Source organism: Cryptomeria japonica, chromosome 11 (assembly GCF_030272615.1).
Source record: "Cryptomeria japonica chromosome 11, Sugi_1.0, whole genome shotgun sequence".
In the NCBI taxonomy this organism is placed as follows: Eukaryota; Viridiplantae; Streptophyta; class Pinopsida; order Cupressales; family Cupressaceae; genus Cryptomeria; species Cryptomeria japonica.
The window spans coordinates 52,453,070-52,474,437 of NC_081415.1; positions in this window are offsets into that span (position 1 = coordinate 52,453,070).

Sequence of the window (21,368 nt, forward strand, 5' to 3'; positions counted from 1 at the left end):
TGGATGAAGGTGTTACTGATGAAGAATCTGAGGATGAAGAGAGTGAGGATATAGTGTTCGTAGCTGTCAAGGAAGAGGTGTCTGACTAGAAAGCCCTTGTCTCTTGCATTGACAACTCTAATGAGTGGATCATTGATAGCGGGTGTTCTCACCACATGACTGGTGACTGGAGAAAGTTTCTGGCTTTGGAAGAATATGATGGAGGTGTTGTCCGATTTGGCAATGATGCACCCTACATGGTCAAAGGAAAAAGATCCATCTCACTGAATGGAAAGAGCAGTGCGGATGATGTCTACTAGGTGGAAGGCCTTAAGCACAACCTTTTGAGTGTTGCTCAGTTGAATGACAAAGGACTTATTCTAGAGTTCAAAGGTGGAGTCTGTAGAATAATTGGAAAGAATGGTGAACTTATTTCCACCAGTAAACAGACCAAACGAAACCTGTTTCAGCTGAATACCCAAATCAGTCAGTGCATGATGGTGAAGTTTGATGATAGTTGGATATGGCATAGGAGACTCTATCATATAAAATTTGATAATATAGTAAAGTCCAGTAAGAAGATTGCCTTTGCTAAACAAATTAGAGAATCCTTTGTGCAGAGAATGTCAACTTGGGAAGATGTCTTCCTCAACATTCAAAGGTAAGTCTTTTTCAGAAGGGAACATACTTGATCTAGTGCACCCCGATTTGTGTGGTTCAATGAAAACAAGAAGTATTCAAGGATATCGGTATTTCATGATTCTTACCGGTGACTTCTCAAGAATGATGTGGGTCACATTCTTGAAAGACAAGTCTGAGGAATTTGGAAAGTTCAAAGCCTTTAGATCATTGGTTGAGAAGGAGAGCGATAGAAGAATAAAATGCCTTAGAACCGATTAGGGAGGTGAATTCACTTCTGATGAATTCAACAAGTATTGTGAAGAGAGCGACATCAAGAGGCAGTTGACTGCCCCAAGGACACCATAGAAGAACGACATAGTAGAGAGGAATAACAAGACTATAGTGGAAGCAGCCAGAACTATGTTGATCTAAGGAAAGGTAGCTCACACATTTTGGAGAGAAGCGGTAAGCACTGTAGTCTATACTATGAACCGGGTACTCATCAAGAAAGGTAAAGACAAAAACCACTATGAGTACTAGAATGGGAGAACTCCTAATGTAAGTTATTTCAAAGTATTTGGCAGCAAGTGCTATATCAGGAGAGGTGAGCATCTAAGCAAGTTTGATGCTAAGAGTGATGAAGGAATATTTCTAGGATATTCTAGTAAAAGAAAAGCTCTCAAGTGTTACAACAACATGACTCAAAAAATTGTTGAGAGTGTCAATGTCAGGGTTGATGAATCCCCTAAGGAACCTGAGGAAACCAACAACAATCAAATAGAAGATGAACTGGGTTTAGCCTTCTGGGAACCAGTTAAGAAAGAAACAAGTGACAAACACTGCAAAGACCTCTATGTTTATATATTGATAGAAGTTGTAGTAGGAGATGAAGAAGATGAAGTGGAAGAAGAAGAGGAAAAGAAAGTGGAACCAGCTAGGGTCATTCCTAGGTATGTAAAACTGCATCATGATCTGAAGCATATCATTGGAGGCAAAGGTAGGGATATTCACAAGGAGAAATGTGAAAGAAAACTCCTACATGAGTTTAGAATTTGAGCCTAAAACCGCTAGAGAGGCACTTATCGATGCAGATTGGATAAAGGCAATGGAAGAGGAACTGGAGTAGATAGAGAAGAATGCAACATGGTCCTTGGTACCTAGACTAGAGCACAAGAATGTCATAGGTATCAAATGGGTCTTTAGGAATAAGCTGAATGAAGAAGGAACAGTGGTAAGAAACAAGGCAAGACTTGTATGCAAAGGATATGCTTAGGAAGAAGGATAAGACTATGGAGAAACCTTTGCCCTAATGGAGAGACTGGAAGGTGTCTGAATGCTACTTGCATTTTCAGCATTCAAAAGATTCAAGCTATACCAGATGGATGTGAAGTCTGCATTCTTGAATGGAATCCTAGAAGAAGAAGTGTATATTGAGAAACCGGATGGGTTTGCTTTCTCAGAGGATAGTAACATGGTGTGTAGATTACACAAGGCCCTGTATGGATTGAAACAAGAACCAAGGGCTTGGTATGAATGGTTAAACTCTCATCTTGTGAAGATAGGATTTTAGAGAACAAGTGAGGACATCAAAATCTACCTAAAATCTAAAGGTGATCAGATACTGATCTGTGAAGTATTTGTAGATGACATAATCTCCAGAGAAGATGATGAAATGAGTCATGCATTTGCAGATGAAATGAAAAAAGAGTTTGAGATGTCTCTGATTGGAGAGATAAAGTTCTTCATTGGTCTACAGATTCAATAGATGAAGGAGGGTATCTTCATTACCCAGTCCAAGTATATCAAAGAGGTATTGAAGACCTTTGGCATGGAGGAGAGCAAACTGGTTGGAACACCGATGGTGACTGGTTGAAAACTAACTAAGGAGGATGATTCATCGATGTTGAATGAGAAGGAGTACCTATCAATGATCAGTAAGTTGCACTATGTGGTGCACAACAGACCGGATATTGCTCATGCAGTGGGCATAGTGGCCCATTTTCATAAGAGTCCAAGAGAATCCCACTTGGTAGCGGTAAAGAGGATTCTTAGGTATCTAAAGGGAATAGTTGATTATGGATTGTGGTATCCATATAATGGTGACCTTGATCTCAAAGTGTTTACCAATGCAGATTGGGTAGGTAATGTGGATGACCAGAAGAGTACAACCGGTGGAGCATTCTTCCTCAGTAGAAGACTCGTCTCATGGACAAGTAAGAAGGAGAGCTATATTTCCTAGTCTATAGCTAAAGCAGAGTATGTGGTAGTAGTTATGAACTGCACTTAGGTAATCTGGATGAAGCATGTATTGGATGGCTTCAACGTGATTATATCTGAACCAATGAGTATTTTCTGTGATAATACTAGTGCAATCAATATTTCCAAAAATCCAGTATTGCATGCTAGGACCAGGCATGTTGAGCTCAAGTATCATTTCTTGAGAGAAAAGGTTCAGAATAAAGAGGTTGTATTAGAACATGTTTCCAGTAAGGAGAAGCTAGCAGACATATTCACTAAGCCCTTACCGGAGACTACATTTGCCTATTTGAGAGGTGAATTAGGGGTTCTGCCCCTTCATGAAGTAAAATAAAGTTGTGTACACATCAGTTAGGTACAACCGTGTCAAATCTTATAGGATTGATGTGTTGAAGAAGATACTCCATAGGGGGAGCAACATAATGGAGCTTGGAAGCTTATGCCTCTACTTTGGAATTGTTGTCAAAGGGGGAGAAGATATATTGTTTGGGGAGAAGATGATTGAGAATGTACACACTGATCAGTCTAGGTGATGGTGATATTTTAAGTTGCATAGGTATAGTGTCAATCAGTATATATATTTTACTGAACAGTGATTCACTAAGTATTGCCATCAATGCCAAAAGGGGGAGATTGTTGTCAAATGATGAAGTGGTGATAATGTATGTTGTCATTGATGTCAATAAGTGAATAGATATATGGTACTCAAGCAGGTAAACCAGTATAAACTAATGTGAAGACTGGAAGCGGCTATAGTCAACTGGGATGGAGTGAACTGATGTCGGGGTTCACAGTTTGACTACTAGTTTGTAGTCTCAGTTCAGCTCGAGGGTTTCTGGTTTGGCAATCTGACTTGTGCGGTACAACCGATGACATTCTATGATAATTTAGTTAAGAGATAAGGACGAGATTGAGATTCCACATTAGCTTCTGCATGTGAAGAATCTCTTCGAGGATCTTGCACATGAAGAGTGAATGCATTAAATGTCTACCTTGGTAATGTGTGTTTCTCTTAGCGATGTGTGAAGAACGCATGATGGGTTACTAACTTCCACATGTGGTGAAGATTGGATGATGCAGAACGACTTGAGATCTTTCTCAGATTGTTCTATTCTATGTAATGCATTTTAACGGTTAGAATTAGACTACTTGTAACTGAAAACCTAAATGTGAAGGGTTTAGGGTTTATGCTACCAGCCTAATTGTTGTCTATAAGGTCGATGATGTTTGTTATTGTTTGTGTTGGAAAAATTTGTGTGTGTGTTTGCATGTTTTGATACTTGCCAAACTAGAGTGAGGAGTCTGCAGAGTATGATTGCAAAAGAGAGGAACTGAAAAGGTTCTGCCTTAGCAAAGTAGTGTTGTTATCAGATCAAAGTCTTACCTGTTGTCTTCTAACCATTTGAACAGAAGGAAAATCCCTTGAATGGGTAGCTTTAATAGGCTTGTTGCAAATCCTCTAACCAGGTGACTCAATCCCATTGAGTTCTTTAAATCCTCTAGCGAGGTAACCTTTAAAAGGGTTTCAACATTTAATAGGGTTTATAGCCATCCCTTAACTGGGTGATCGCTAATAGGATCGGTTCCTAATAGAACCTTATTGTAAAGTCTTTAACCGAGCTAGGCTCCTAATAGACAGGAATTCAAAAGAGTTCAAAAACAAGCTTGTGGGTATTCATCCCCACCGTGGTTTTTCCCATTTGGGTTTCCACGTGAAAAATCTGTGTGTCATGGGTTGTGTATTTTCCATGTGATGATTGAGTAGTTTTTGTAGTTGTATATGCATGCAAAGCTAATGGTTGTGATATTACTAATGCAACTCATGCATGATCAAACTGGTAAAATAGTTATCTAGATTTGATAATTGTTGGATGCTATTTGATGTACTTTTGTTTTACCGGTTTAGCTGTATTTTTGTTAACCAATATTGCTATTGTTAAGTACAGTGATATAGACAACCGAATATCTGTGTTCAGAGAGTGTTAAAATATTAAAGCAAGTTTTTGTCTATACTGATTCACCCCCCCTCTCAGTACCGGTTAGAGTATTAGTTGTTCATCATTATTCATCAATCACTCGTTGTGGATATCTGTAACAGTGTGAATGAGGTTTCTACTTATCAATACATTCATTGTATATGACCCGCTCTAGCTTGTGATCAAGACAGTTGGAGGGATGTAGATGGACCATCTGAAGAACAATAAAGGCAATAAGACAAGCATGAATAAACAAAAAAGGAAAAGCAATTATATAATCGAAGTGATCAACCCATTACATACTTAATTGTCTTTCACTGTAAGGTACTTGTTCGTGCATTCCAAGTGAGCTAGCTGCATGAAATATCCTGCTAGCATTGCCGTTAGTATATTTATGTTGGAAATAAAGATAGTGGTCCTCAGAAGAGTCTAAGATAGTTATTATTTCTGATTAAGGAATGGTAATAGCAATGAAAGGACAAAGGATAAGAAGGCTATTATTGACAATAAAAGTAATGTTGCAGCATTGGAAAAGCTCCACCAACTAGTGAAAGAAGCAAGTTGCTTGCCAACAAAGTTGAGAAAGTGTTTTATAAAGAAGTTTGTAGTCACTTTTTTCTCTTGAAGTAGTTGGAATTGGAATGACACTAAGAGGGGGGCATGAATTAGTATACCAAAAACTACTGTAAACAAACTCTTAAACTGTTTAGCAGATAACCGGTAAAATAGATTCACTAATAAACCGGTTAAGATAAATGCAAACCAAATAGAAAACAAAGCATTCACCCACAAGAGCACAATTACCCTAACACAAGATATTTGACGTGGAAACGCAACTGGGAAAAACCACGGTGAGTAGAAACTCACAAGTAACTATCTATAGAATAGAAACTAGACTGGTTAAGGTCATATAGTGTTCTTCACCAGAACAGATCCTGTTAGGAATCTAGATCTCTGTTAGGAGATAAGTCCTATTAAAGACTACCTTGTTAAAGGATTTTAGATCCACAATTGTGAATGTTGGCATATGGACACTCCAATGAGACATTGTATGTGATTTAAGGTTTTGTCATTGATGACAACCTTGCAATCCTATGGCACCGACAAGACATCATACCGGCAAAGCATTACATAGGCAAGACAGTGCACCGACATCAACAAGATCACTCTACACCAGCACCGACACCCGCATAGAAGAAAAGATGTATACCGGCATAGAGGCCGACAGGATTTTTGATATGTAATATTTTGTTTATTATTGTAAGCTGACTTGGCAAATTGTAAAATGACTTTTGTATATAAAGGAGATCATTGTAGACATTTAGAGAGGTAATGTAGCGAGCATAAAGAAAATTATTAGGCAGACCTAATGTGCGAATTATAGGTCAAGGGTATATGTAAAGAACAGAGTTAGAACTGGTACTGAATCTAGCATTGGAGATGCTATTGTAAAGAAATACAAGTCATTGGATTAGTATAATCCTCATTGTAAGTCAGTGTGACTTCTCATTGAGCAGTGAGCTCTAGGCAGTTGGCCTTCCTGCATGTGCAGGCCCCTATTGTAAGTAATATTCTCTTATTGGCCAGTGAGTGAATATTGTGGGTCACAAATCCCACCGAGGTTTTTCCCACACTGGGTTTCCTTGTTAAACATCTTGTGTTATGGTGTTCTTTTCATGTGGATGTTTCTGATTCTGTTTATTGCATTAATTCTTGCATACCAGTATACTGCTATTTTATGTTCTGCATGTTTCAAACTAAGAAATACTCATTACTGGTTAGATACTGATTCACCCCCCCCTCTCAATATCTGTGGGAATCCTAACAATTGGTATCAGAGCCTGGTCCTCTATTTTAAGAAGCCTAACAGCTTGAGGAAGATCTTGACACCGGTAAAAATGGAAAATCTGATGAAGCAACTTGAAGGAGCTCTTACAGACTATGATGCAGAGAAGTTGAAAAATATCAAATTAGAAGATGATTTAAGAGCATCTCAAGATATCATTCAAGCACTTCAAGAAAATCTTACTGTTGCAAGAAATAAGAGAAGAGAACTTTGTGAAAAATTGCAAAATGAGAATGAGGAAAAGGAATCACTTAATGATATGTTAAGCAAGCTGAAACAAGAGATCATGACAAACAAAAATGAAATGCAGGATATGACTATGAGATTTTGCAAAGAGATTGAGGATAGAAAGAAGAATGAAGAAGAATTGACCAAAAGACTAAGTGATTGAGCAAATGAGAACACAAGACTTAGCTATGAAAATGACATGTTGGAGATAGATCTAATGCATACTCAGAATGACTCAAATGAACTAATGAGACAAAAAGAAATCTTGGAAAGGGAATTGGAAACTGCAAATCAACATAAAGAAAAATTCAAGAAAAGCTCAGAAGAACTTGGTACCTTATTGAAGAATCAAAAACCTAAAGGTGACACTTCTGAAATTGGCTTTGAAGTAGGTAAAAGCTCTGGTACTGCAAATACTCAGGATCACAACAAACCGGTAAGACCACCTAATGCTTATAAATTCAATGGAAAATGCTTTAACTGTAATAAGTATGGTCATAGGGAAAATGAATGTAAATCTAGGAATTATAAGAATATCAATACACCCACCAGTCAATGTTCCAAATGCAACAAAGTTGGTCATAACTCTGAAAACTGCAGAATGAATGTGAGATGTTATGTTTGTGGAAGATTTGGACATTTATCTAATCAATACAGAACACAAACCGACATAGGTTATGGGAAAGCTATTCAGAAAAATAATGTAGCTTGTTATGCATGTAACAAGATTGGGCATATTGCTAAATTTTTGTAGAAGTAAAGGTACACTGGTAGACAACAAAAGTGCTAGCTTCAAAGGAAAAGAAAAAGTTGAAGAGGTTAAGCAAGAATTCTCAAAGCAATGGATTAGAAAAGCTGATCTAAATATTGGGAATACTCCTCCATCGGTAGAACCAACAAATGCTTCACCGACAGGACAGAGTGATGCTTCACCAGCAGGACAGAGCAGTGCTCCACCGGCTGGAAGTTCTTCATCTAATTGAAGAAAATTTCCTTGAGGGTTTGGCAATCTAATGACACGTGCTATTATTCCCTCGGTTAGAGATAAGAAGTTGAAAATCACTTATTACCGGCAAACAATGTTAAGTGAATACTTAACCGGCATGCAATTAATGTGGTAGATGGCGAAAAGACATTATAAAAATAAGGTTTTGGCTCCATTTCATTTCACCATGATTTCAAACTTTCAGAGAGCACAAAGATTCTGAGCTAAGGCATTTTGAGAAAGAAGCAAGCACACTCCAAGCAATCATCCATCCAAGACAGAAAAAAAAGGTATTTAATCATGGCATCCACCTCTGCAATTGAATAAATAGCAAACCCTACTATTGTGGAAGTAATTAAAAGACCTAGGCCCATATTTCAGTTAGTCCCTGAAATAGCAAAGAAGGATGATACCTTAGGTGCATTTTCTCAAATCCCTAAAGGTGTTGTATATGTTGAAGACCCTAGAATGTACATCCACTACAACATTGAAGAGTTAGGAGACGAGGAAATCAAAACCATGTACAAAACTGAGATATGTGATGATACCAACAATGTTAAAGCTAAACACAAGATTATTGAAACCCTAGGATTCACAGAAATCCTTGGCATCCCTAAATTTCCTAAGGATGAACTGATAGACAACCTTGGAAAGATAAAGAAGGATAAGAAAGGAACTTTCAAATTTGGAAATCTGTTAGTATGCCTAATGCTTCACATAACAAAACAGGTTCCCGGTATAGGATATAAAGAACTAGGATATGACATACTGGTAGGAAAGCAATTGATAGAACTATTTAATACCATGGGTGAGAACAAGGAAAACAACATTCATGACTTTTTCCAAGCACTGAAGACAAAAATGAAGAAAAGAATAAGGTTATCTCAGAAAATTGTAGATAAATACAAAGATGACATATGCTTTGTTATTAAGAAAGATGAAATATGGATGGAAGCAATCATCCCAAGGACAATCTGGGTAACGGAAATGGGCTATGAGATAGATGACCACATAGTTGAAACTTATGCTAAAGCACTTCTGGAAGCCCCCAAAGAACCTAAGGAAGAAGTATTTGGTAGTGTTGAGACCATAGAAAGCCAAATACATTCTAAGAAAAGAGTGAAGAAGGTAGAGGCATTTGTGAGGAAAGGATCTAGACAAGAAAAGGCCATTAAGGAAGATGTATTAAAGAAAATCGGCATAACAGAAGATGAGTTGGCATCCCCACAACCTGAAGCTCATCTATCACCGGTAGGTACTTCTTCGGAAGGTGACATGCCAACAACCTTTAAAAGAGTTGTTAGGAAAAGAGATCCCTCACTGGCAACCACTCCTTCACCTAGAAGGACAAGGCAGAAGCAACAAGCTGTGAGATCTCTGGTCAAAAAGGTCACACCTAAAAAGAAGCTAACTCCTAAGAAATAGAAAAAGACAAAAACTGACTTGGCACCTCTAGACATTTTGCTAAATGAGATCACAAAGGAAGGGAAACTGAAAAACATAGGGAAAATTTATGACACTCTATCTGCTGATGGGAAAGGGCAAGTTGAGGAAAGTGTAATACTGCATATGGACATGTACAAAAAGTTTCTGATGGAAGTAATCAATGAAATTCCTGATGATTTGTACAAAAGACTTGAGGCCAGAAGGCAAGGAGTGATTGAATTAGACAAGAAAATAAAAATAGAAAAACTACTTGTTGTATATCTGGTAAACTCTCCAAAGGAAATTGATGATTTGATTGCTCAGGAAAACCAGACAGTTTTATCTACTACACACCGACATATTTCACTGATGGCAGGAAGAGTTACTGAAGTTACAGAGGAAACAGAAGATGGTTGGGACATATTCCTGCTTGAAAAGGAAAAACAAGAAGAATACAGGAATCCCAAGCCTATTAAGGTATATCAAAAGGATAAGGACAAAGGGAAAGGAAAAGTTGGTGGACCTCCAAGCATAAAGGTTAAAGACAACCTACCTCCACCTGTGAAAATTACAACCATTGAAGACCAACCGGCAGCAGAAAGCATGGATGTAGAGGATAGCAATCCAAATCCTGAAGTCCTATACACTGTAAATGTTGATACCTAAAAGATCAACATGACAGTTGATAAAGATACAACTAAAAAGTCAGATATGGCTAAAGAGCCTCCGGTAACAGGAGATATAGAGAAACTGGTAGAGGATATAGGGAAAAATATAGAATCTGAGGCACAAACATAGAAACCAACAGAGCTAAAGGCTCCGGAATAGGCTCACAAGGAAACAATGCCACCGGTAAGCAATGAAGCAGGAAAACCAGTGCTAAAAGAAATGCAAACACAAACTGACCTGCCAGAGGTCAATACAAGTATGATTATTTCCACCGACACTCAGACTCTTGGATCATCATCAACATTCAAGTCAACTAATGTGACTGAGGTATTACTTGAATCCATTAAGAAAATAACTGACTACAGTTCACAGGCTTATAAAGCAATAGATGATTCAATACCAATTTTGAAAATAATTGCTCTTGATTGTAATATAGATAATAAAGATTCTTTAGGACAATTGGATACATTATGTAAATACATTTCTAGAAATATTGAGAAAATAAAGGAAGAATCAGTAAAGGACATGGTAGAAAAGGAGAAACATAAATTCTTTGATGAAGAAATAAAGAAGTGTAACGGAGACTTTGACACACTTTTACTGGAACTATGTAGTTTGTTGAAAGAGTATACAAATCTGTATAAAGACACATGCAAAATAGACTTCTTGACTGTATATATTGACAAGAAAATAAGCAAGACATAGGATGAGATAAATAAGCTTGCAGACAATTTTGTCAACTCACCGAATTCACTATCTATTTCTGAAGATAAGTTAGCAAATTTTGAGGAAGAATTGCTTAAACAAGAAAGAGAGAAAGAGAGAATAATAAACAAGGCAAAACACTTGAGATCTAAACTGAGTCCAAGATTAGACTATCTAGCATCTCTGCGGAAGGAAATCTCAGAGGCATTAGCATAGGGAAGTAAAACACCGGTAGAGCAATTGCAGCATCTCACTGGTACTATGAAGAGGACTGAAACAACAATAAAAGATAGCAAAAAGTTTATGGATAGTATAAACTTAATTTTGGGCGATCTTTTTCAGATAATAACTACCCAACTACAGGGTTGAGGATATGGATAGATGTAACTACAAACTCTACTAACATCTTGACAACCTTTGTCATTGATGCCAAAGGGGGAGTAGTAGTAGGATGAGAAAGTTCAAAGATAGAAATCATATGCTCAGGGGGAGCCCTTCATATTTTTGGTAAACATTTTTGGTAAATTTTTGGACTACACATTTTGGACACTTTTTGAAATTTCTCATGAGTGTTGCCATCAATGCCAAAGGGGGAGATTGTTGGCATATGGACACTCCAATGAGACATTGTATGTGATTGAAGGTTTTGTCATTGATGGCAACCTTGCAATCCTATGACACCGGCAAGACATCATACCGGCAAAGCATTACACAGGCAAGACAACGCACTGGCATCAACAAGATCACTCTACACCAGCACTGGCATAGAAGAAAAGATGTATACCGGCATAGAGGCCGACAGGATTTTTGATATGTAATATTTTGTTTATTATTGTAAGCCAAATTGGAAAATTGTAAAATGACTCTTGTATATATTGGAGATCATTGTAGACATTTAGAGAGGTAATGTAGCGAGCATAAAGAAAATTATTAGGTAGACCTAATGTGCAAATTATAGGTCAAGGGTATATGTAAAGAATAAAGTTAGAACTGGTACTGAATCTGGCATTGGAGATGCTATTGCAAAGTAGTACAAGTCATTGGATTAGTATAATCCTCATTGTAAGTCAGTGTGACTTCTCATTGAGCAGTGAGCTCTAGGCAGTTGGTCTTCCTGCATGTGCAGGCCCCTATTGTAAGTAATATTCTCTTATTGGCCAGTGAATGAATATTGTGGGTCACAAATCCCACCGAGGTTTTTCCCACACTGGGTTTCCTCGTTAAACATCTTGTGTTATGGTGTTCTTTTCATGTGGATGTTTCTGATTCTATTTATTGCATTAATTCTTGCATACCAGTATACTGCTATTTTATGTTCTGCACGTTTCAAATTAAGAAATACTCATTACTGGTTAGATACTGATTCACCCCGCCCTCTCAGTATCTGTGGGAATCCTAATAGTGAACCACCTTGTTAAAGGATTTACAAAGGCTTTGCTAGGCCTACCCGGTTAAGGGTTTCAGACTTGTCAAAGATATTAGTAATCAACAAGTGAATGATCTAGATAATAGCACAGTATGCTTAGTTAAATCCTTGACAACTCCATGTTAATGTATTTTAGCATTACTTCAGTCTTCAATATCTCCACACTTTGTCTCTTCACACAAACCTAATCTTCTCTTCAATGATCACACATAACCTTTTCTATCACACACCTCACATACATCATTCATGCAAACCCTAGACATGATATCCTTATAAAGGAAATTGATTTCATGTCGGTCCAATAGGATTAGACTACAAGTTCCTAGGTTCAGTACATCTAGACACATTTGGTAACATGATACAAAATCACTGCCAAAGTGTCGATGGATAATAACTCATCACACATTACAAAAATACCAATTGGTAACTCATCACAGAGTAATACCGGTTAATACAATATACCAATTATCGGTTTGACAAAAATGAAGACTGGTAGATTGAATTGTTCTGATCAAAAGTTAACTACCGCTTGGGTCCTTCGTACCACTTGAGGTCTCCATACTGCTCGAGCTCTTCAGTCAATCTGTGACCAGTAAACATCTTCTGTAAATACTGATAGTCTAAAGACTATACATTCAATAATACACAATACCGGCTAGAACAATTTCCAGTTGAGTATAACTCATACATTAAGAAAGTGTGTGTCCATCAATGATAATCAAAACATCATCAAAATGCCAACAATCTCCCCCTTTGGCATTGATGGCAACACTTAGGAAAATTTTGACTTCTAAGTGTTTTTACAACAAAAATTGCCATAATCAAAATTACTCCCCCTAAGCATATACACTATCCCTTTTGCAGAAATTACAATGTACACTACTTCCCAAAATGAAAGTACATGAAAGTATACAAGTAATGGTAACATTCACCAAAATTTTACTATCACTACTCCCCCTTTGCCAACAATGACAAAGTAATGCAAAATAACCCCTTTTTTCATATATAATAAAATAGAGTAGATGTTCATGACAATAAGAAATGAAATTTATCAAAAATGGATTTAAAGTCCTGCATGAAAGTTTTCATGGCCAATGTCCATGACTCAAGTAATGAGGTAGCAACCTCACTTTTAGTCTACATTTGAAATACCAGTTCTTTCATTGCATCAATGGTACTCATCTCTTGAGTTACCGTGATAGCCTCCAGGTTGAGAAAACATTTCTGAAGAATCTGCAGTCTTGGAAATAGGAGTAGTTGTAGCTCCTGCAAATATTTAGACCGATTGCTGATCTCTAAGTCCATCTTGGCAATCTAAAGCTGATAATGATGAACTATTTTCCCATATGTAGTTAATGAATCATATGGCATCTTGAAATTGCTGATATAAGCATGTAGCTCCGATTGGAGTTGAGCTTTCTGTTTAAGCACATCATCACAAAATAGATGGGGTTGGAAGATTTTACTCAACAATAATTTACCTTCACCCATTGCAACACTGATATCATTTTGTTTCTTCAGTAGTTGTGTTTGGAGCTCATTCATTTTCTTGACTAAGGTAGTATTAAGTGCCTTTTCATGGTTCTTCTTTGTAGTGGCTTCAACAACATCTTCCAAGCATTGTACCTGGTCTTCCATTATGGTACACAGAAGTTTAAGCTTGGATATAGAGGAATTGGTACTGGGGAGGTTGGTACAGGGAATCAGACTAGTAAGGGTGTCAACCGCAGTTTGTATGAAATCCTATTCCTTCTTCCTCCGCAATGCTTCTAGTCTCTCCTGTGCAAGTTTGATGCTTTGAAGCAGCTCAGACTCATCTGCTGATTGAAGATTAGTAGGATTGGTGATATCAACCTGTTTGGTTTGATCACCAATTTCCTTAGGAGTCTCCGCTTGTTTGTTCGTCTCTGCTTCCTTCTCCTCTTCTTCTTTTTTCTTATTGTCTTCTTTCTTCTTTTGCTCCTCTTTCTTCTTCTCCATTTCTTCTTTCTGCTTGTGCTCTTCCTGCTTTTTCTTCTCTTCCTCCTTCTTCCTTTCTTCTTCCTTCCTCTTGTCTTCTTCTTTCTTCTTCTCCTCTTCTTTCCTCTTCTCCTCTTCTTTTCTCTTCTCCTCTTATTTTATCTTCTCTTATTCTTTTCTCTTATCTTCTTCTTTCTTTTTCTCTTCCTCTTTTCTCTCGTTTTCTTCCTGCCTTGCTTTTTCCTCTTGCTCTCTCTTCGCTTTCTCTTTTCCCTGTTTCTCTTTATCTGCATTTTCTTTATCTTGTTTCTCTTTCTCTTTGTCTGGAGTGACATCCTCATTATCTAATGCATCCACATCAATAGGTTATTCTATCACTCTTTCACCTTCACTATCAAATACTTCATTCGGTTGTCCTGATGATAGGTCAAGTTCTTGTTCAGCCTGCTTAGCAGCTTCAGATACTCGATGCATATTGACACCAGTTTTCACATGAATGTGAGTATCCTTTTCCATTTCAGAAGCTTTTCCTTCTAGTAGCCCGAGTCTTCTCCTTCTCATGAAGAAGATGCCTTTGTTCTTATCCATTATCTCAAATAATTCTGAATTAGAAGCATCAGGAAAATATTGTGCAAAACTTTTCTCTCTAATCTCCTATTCTCTCTCAATGGCAATGCACCATTTGTTATCTAAATAATTGTACAAAGAATCTATTGTAACCGATCTAATCTCTGATGGCGACTGGTCATTAACACATAAATATTTGATGACTTCCTGTTCTACTTCTTCTTTTTCATTATCATTAAAATCATGAAAATACTCCTTTAAATCATCGAGCACCTTTCTCCTAATATTCTTAATTGTCCTCTGATAATGTGTCATTGGCTTATATGAGGAAATATCTATATTTACCGATGCTGAAGTTGCAGGAACAATACTGGTAAACTTTGCCTTTTTGCTTGATTGCCTTATCTTCTTTGGTTGAATTTCCAGTTCAGTGTCCTTTGATTCCGGTGAGCTGGTTTTGGTTGTCCATTTCCTCCCAAAGACTTTGGCTAGAACAACCTCAGGTTTCTTCTTAGCTGGTGACCACTTGGTCACTTTTAGACTAGAAGAGGTAACCGGTGTAGATACTGATGGCACTGCTTTGCCCTTTTTCTATTTTGGGTCTTCAACCGGTGTGACCCTCTCCAAGTAGGGACCGGTTCTCTTTTTCTTAGCATCTAGTGGTGAGGCAAGTAGGGTAGAGGCATACCTGATCAATAGGTCATTCACCACTTCATAACCCATAGGTTCAACTGCTTCCTTTCTTAGTTCCACTACTTCCATTATGCATTCATCTACCTTTATTGTGAAGCATATGTCATCCTTATATTCCTTCACAATATCATTAGATATCCTCATCCTCTGGTTCATTTTCTGCTTGAATTCATTAAAATACTTGTTCAGAACCTCAGGATATCCAGTTCCCACTAATTGTAGACTTTCCTTGATTTGTTTGGAAACCGGTAAGTTAGCAAACCACTGCACATCACCTACTCCAGGGAAATAACCTTGAAAATAGTAGAATAAATAGACCAAAATTTATCCAAACCTAAACCTTAGATAATTATCTTGTTTGATGGAATTTAGGTTCAGCAGAAATTGCTTCTGTAGACAGGTACAGAGGTGAAATGAAGTATCTTCCTTAATCATTCTGTAAGCAACATTCATCGTAGCAGTAGGGACATAGTTCATTCTGTTGGCATAGAATATCTGGTAACCAATCACCATGCAAGCATATTTCACTAGATCATCTTTGATGGTATTGACAGTCATCAGTCGTTGGTCACTCACAGAACCGGTGAGCTTAGTCATTTTAGTCTTGGTGACCTTTCATAGAGCTAGTACCTATCCAATATTGCAGAAACTGGTGACTGCATGAATTGCTTCTGGTGTGATGTCATGTATCCACTTGAGATACATCTTATCACCATGTACTCTACTAAGGATGATGCGGATATGTTCTTCTATGAACTCTTCCAAAAAGTATACTGCATTATGCAGTTTCATCTTCTCAAGGACATTGTACTCAGGTTTGATCTTCTTATCATCCCCACAGAACAGACTTAGCTGGGAATGAATCACTAGGGATCCTAGGTCTTCCAATTTACAGTCAATATACCCTGAAATATCTTCCCCAACAATAACTCTGGCAGGTATTTGAGATAGGGCATTGTATTTTTCTTTCTTTTGAAGTAATTTAGCTAAATCTATAGGTGCACTAGAACTAGAATGTGATCCAAAAGCCATGATAAGAAAGAAATTCGAGAAATACCTTCACAATCTGAAATTTAGGGTTTAGCAATGTCACCCACAATACACCACTTTTATTGCCCGATTACCGGTTAGTGTTCTTCACTAATAGATTGAAAAATATCTCTGGATTCCTCTACAAGATTTTTGAATTCACTTTGAATCGCTAGACGAATCGCTCTTTGTCACTCTACTCTTGAAAATTCTTCTCTCGAAAATTGATAAGTGATAATGACAATGAAAATCCTTTTTTAAACAACTTCTCACCTACCATAATAAATGCATCACTGCTAGGGCACAAACCCTAATTTTGGCTTTTACTACTTCACATCTTCTATCGATTGACAGGTAACATATACCGATTAAGGTCTTTACTAATATAAACCAGGGGTTCAAAATATTTCATCGATATGTTCCCCCTAAGCTTTTATGAAGCTAAGTTTGCCGGTTCAGAGACTTCCACACTAGGTGCAGAAACAGGTTCATCCTGTGATCCTTCCTCTGATTTCTTTTTCCAAGTTTTATTAATTTCCACTTGAACGGTTTCAACATCAATCTTCCCTTATAGAGTGATTGGTATATCATCTGATAGATTCTTTCTCAGTCTGCAAGTTCTGGCAATGTGTTCTGGTTTGTTGCAATGATAGCATACCATTCCAGGTGTTCTCTATGGTCCATTATTCATACTTCCATTCTTCCTTCTGCATGTTGCAGCAGTGTGACCACTACCATGACAAATCAAACAAGTTTCTCTCCAACTAGTTGCCACTTGATAACCACCTGATCGATGGTCATAGGTATTGTACCGGTTGGGATTTTGGTTCATAGAAGGTTCCGGGATAACTCCTTGAGTCCTTGGAGGATGTCTCCTAGTGTTGTACAAAACAAACTTGCATTCAAATGCTCTATGCCCAAGCTTGTTGCATGCATAATAGTTTCCATTGAATCTATTGGATCTAGGCTTGTGTTTAGAAAATAAGGAAAATTTTGGTAGGCCTTGCTTCTACACACATTAGCAGTATGTCCTTCTTTGAGACAATTAAAGCAAACAGGTTTAAATTTTTGCTTACCTTTATCCTTGGATGTCGGTTGCTTCTTTGATGCTTCAGCTTTTTTTCCAAAGGTCTCACCTTCCTCATACCCAAAGAAACCAAGTCCAGTGGTATTCTTTATTGGCTTTGCCAATTCTATCTTTTTCTCTAGCTTAATAGTACTCTTATTGAATTTGGCAAGTATCTCCTTTGACTCAGTAAGTTCCTTGGAGATAATAGCATTGGATTCCATTAAGGTTGTATTCTCAGAAATAGCCATGTTTAGTTCACCTTGCATTTCTTCTTTTTCCACTTTATTCTCTTGGAGATGAGTGGTAAGGGTACTGATTTCTTGCTTCAGCTTGGAGATCTCATGATCTTTGTCTTTTACCAGATCTTTAGCTTTCCTTCTGTTCTCAAGCTCTTGACACATTTTGATAGTCAAACCTTCCAACTCTTTTCTCAAATTGGCTTTAGATTCATTTAGTTTTTCAACTTCTTCAACTAGGGCATCCATGTCAGCTTCATTAGAAGAGCTATTTTCAGTAAGTTCCATCAGTTTCTCAGTATTCTCTCTTCTTTTGGCCAAAGAGGCTTTATACTTGACTTTGAGTTCATTGTAGGCTCTCTCAGTCTGAGTGAGATGATGACTAAGTTCCCTCACATTATATTCCCCCATATCTCCTTCCAAATGGTTAGACTTATAGAAAGCTTGGCTCTGATACCAATTGATGAATACTAAGAGGGGGGGTGAATTAGTATACCAAAAACTACTGTAAACAAACTCTTAAATAGTTTAGCAGATAACTGATAAAATAGATTCACTAATAAACCGGTTAAGATAAATGAAAACCAAATAACAAACAAAGCATTCACCCACAAGAGCACAATCACCATAACATAAGATATTTGACATGGAAACCCAAATGGGAAAAACCACGGTGAGAAGAAACTCACAAGTAACTATCTGTAGAATAGAAACCAGACCGGTTAAGGTCATACAATGTTCTTCACCAGAATAGATCTTGTTAGGAATCTATATATATGTTAGGAGATAAGTCCTGTTAAAGACTACCTTGTTAAAGGATTTTAGATCCACAGTTGTGAACCACCTTGTTAGAGGATTTACAAAGGCTTTGTTGGGCCTACCCAGTTAAGGGTTTCAGACTTGTCGAAGATATTAGTAATAAACAAGTGAATGATCTAGATAATAGCACAGTATGCTTAGTTAGATCCTTGATAGCTCATTGTTAATGCATTTCAGCATTACTTTAGTCTTCAATATCTCCACACTTTGTCTCTTCACATAGACCTAATCTTCTCTTCAATGATCGCACATAACCTTTTCTATCACACACCTCACATACATCATTCATGCAAACCCTAGACATGATGTCCTTATAAAGGAAACTGATTTCATGTCGGTCCAATAGGATTAGACTACAAGTTCCTAGGTTCAGTGCATCTAGACACATTTGGTAACATGACACAAAATCACCGCCAAAGTGTTGATGGATGATAACTCATCACACATTACAGAAATACCAGTTGGTAACTCATCATAGAGTAATACCTGTTAATACAATATACTGATTACCGGTTTGATAAAAATGAAGACTGGTAGATCGAAGTGTTCCGATCAAAAGTTAACTTCCACTTGGGTTCTTCGTATCGCTTATGATCCTTGAACCACTTGAGGTCTCCATACCGCTTGAGCTCTTCAGTCAATTTGTGACCAGTAAACATCTTTTGCAAAATACCAATAGTCTAAAGACTATACATTCAATAATACAGAATACTGGTTGGAACAATTACCGGTTGAGCATAACTCATGCATTAAGAAAGTGTGTGTCCATCAATGATAATCAAAACATCATCAAATGCCAACAAGAGAATGTTTGGCACATAACATGAACATAAATTCTGGAAACATATTGAAATGATTGCATGCTGATTTTTCTAGAATTACATAGTCCAGCATGAATTTGAACATTTTTTTTATCTTCCCTATAGTATATTGTCAACTTAATGGAAATGAGTACGCTGTGATAAAGATATACCATTTTATTTTAAGAACAACGATCAATCCAAGACAATAGCATTGTTACAGTCATACGTATGAGAAATCTTATAAGATTGAGGGTTTTAGGGTAGAAATGTGCAAGGGAAGAATAATACAGTCAAAGCTAAATTACTATCATTTAGTAGATAGAGAACAATGAGCTTCAAGGATACCATAGAAACCAAAATAAAGTCAAAAGAATCATAAACACAATGGATATATATGAACAACAATTAAGGCAACAAATTCCTTAACGGAAAAACATGAAGGAAGAATGCTACAAATAGGATCAAAGGAGTACTGTCCTGAGTGTAAGAATAGAAGGATATAGTCATTAAAACATGTACAATGCATCCCAAGTCATGGAAAAAATATAGTTCTAATAGTAAAATCAAAAGATATCAATAACTATTGACTATAAACAAGATAATTCTTACAAACATTAAATGATAGTCATCAAACCCATCAGGGTAGTATTCAGAGTAGCAAGAAAGATGATCCAAAAATTTTGCAGGTTATAGGACATTAAGTTAGTATGGCTAGAAAGAAAACAACCCATATGATTGTCATAAGTATTGACAGTGCTCAATCTTAGTAATGATCTAAAATCTTAGACTTTTTTTCTTGTATCAAGAGCATGGTGATTGGAGAAGGTATTCAAGAGTACAAGGACTATAGCAACATATTTTGGTCAAATAGAGTTCATGACAGTCACTACCTAATAGAAGCATTAGAAGACAAAAGATAGCACAAAGGAGGTTACGGTCATCAAAGGACAGTTTTAGAGCCTTAAAGAGAATTAATAGCAATAAGGATCATTCATCATAAAGTTGAGAACAATGAAGAGCAGGGTTAGAACAGTGAGAATAAGGTCATAAAGAAGCACCAAGAAAGAGGGAGGTTTGTTTCAGGTTAATAGTCATGAATAATGGTAGAGAAATCATGTGGGTTCTAAATAAAGACATTGATCCAAAGTCAATCCAATGGTATTGAGGCATCATGAAAATAAGGGTATCTTTAGGGCAGTATATTAGATAGAGGATTGACCACACATATCCAAACAATGAAAGAAGACTTGGGGAGCAATGGTTATGAAAAATAAGAAACCATAATGACAGGGTATTTCAAAGACAAATGATGATAAATTTCTTATCTTTGTGGACCTACAATGAACATAGATCACATTCTTTAAAGGTACTTTTTTAGGTCAAAGAAAAGACAAGATAGTGCTGGTAAATATTTCTACATGCATATTGTTCTAAAGAGTCAAATCCAATTATAGTAGCATCCAATTCAAAAACATAAGAAAAGAGTTTAAAAAAAAGCATACTTTGATGATGAAAGAGACAATGAATAACAAATGACATAGCAACACCTTCAAGGGAAAACATTTCAACTCAACAAGAGATTTTGATAGTGCATCCTAGTCAAACCAAATAAGCCCAAAAGTACAATAACAAACTATATCCTTATCAGTTTCAAAGTAGCATGATAGATGGTCACAATCAATAATATATGAGTAGTCTTGTGCATGTACAACCAATGAGATGGATTTCAATCATTGAAGGCCACTAACCAGTCAAAATGGCATGAATATTTTGTAGTATAAAGAAAGAGCAGTGAACATATTTAGTAGTCCTACAAAGTTATGACAGAGCCATATTATCCAAAAAAAAAAATTGTTTTCTTAACTTCTGATAAAATCATGGAATACATAAAGCTAACATGTCATAATATCATATGTGATTTGAAGGTTTCATCTACATATGACAGTTACATGTAAATGATAAATGCCAAAAAAATGAATCATTATATTCATATTTCCAGGTTGGGTACTAACTTTTCACTAGCACATTAGTATCCTAATTCAAATGATAAAATGAAATATAATGGTATATGATATAA